Here is a 263-nt window from a genome sequence, read left to right as displayed (position 1 = left end):
GCACACACGCACGCACGCACGCACGCACGCACGCACGCACACGTACACGCACACACGCACGCACAGGTACGTGGTGTTAGTGGTAGAGCTGTGAAGCTACAGGTACGCGGTGTTAACGGTAGCTACAGGTACGTGGTGTTAGTGGTAGAGCTGTGAAGCTACAGGTACGCGGTGTTAACGGTAGAGCTGTGAAGCTACAGGTACGTGGTGTTAGTGGTAGAGCTGTGAAGCTACAGGTACGTGGTGTTAGTGGTAGAGCTGTG

The sequence above is a fragment of the Priapulus caudatus genome, unplaced genomic scaffold, assembly GCF_000485595.1.
Source record: "Priapulus caudatus unplaced genomic scaffold, Priapulus_caudatus-5.0.1 Scaffold4679, whole genome shotgun sequence".
In the NCBI taxonomy this organism is placed as follows: domain Eukaryota; kingdom Metazoa; phylum Priapulida; class Priapulimorpha; order Priapulimorphida; family Priapulidae; genus Priapulus; species Priapulus caudatus.
The sequence above is the reverse complement of the archived record's forward strand: the minus strand, read 5'-3'. Positions refer to the sequence as shown.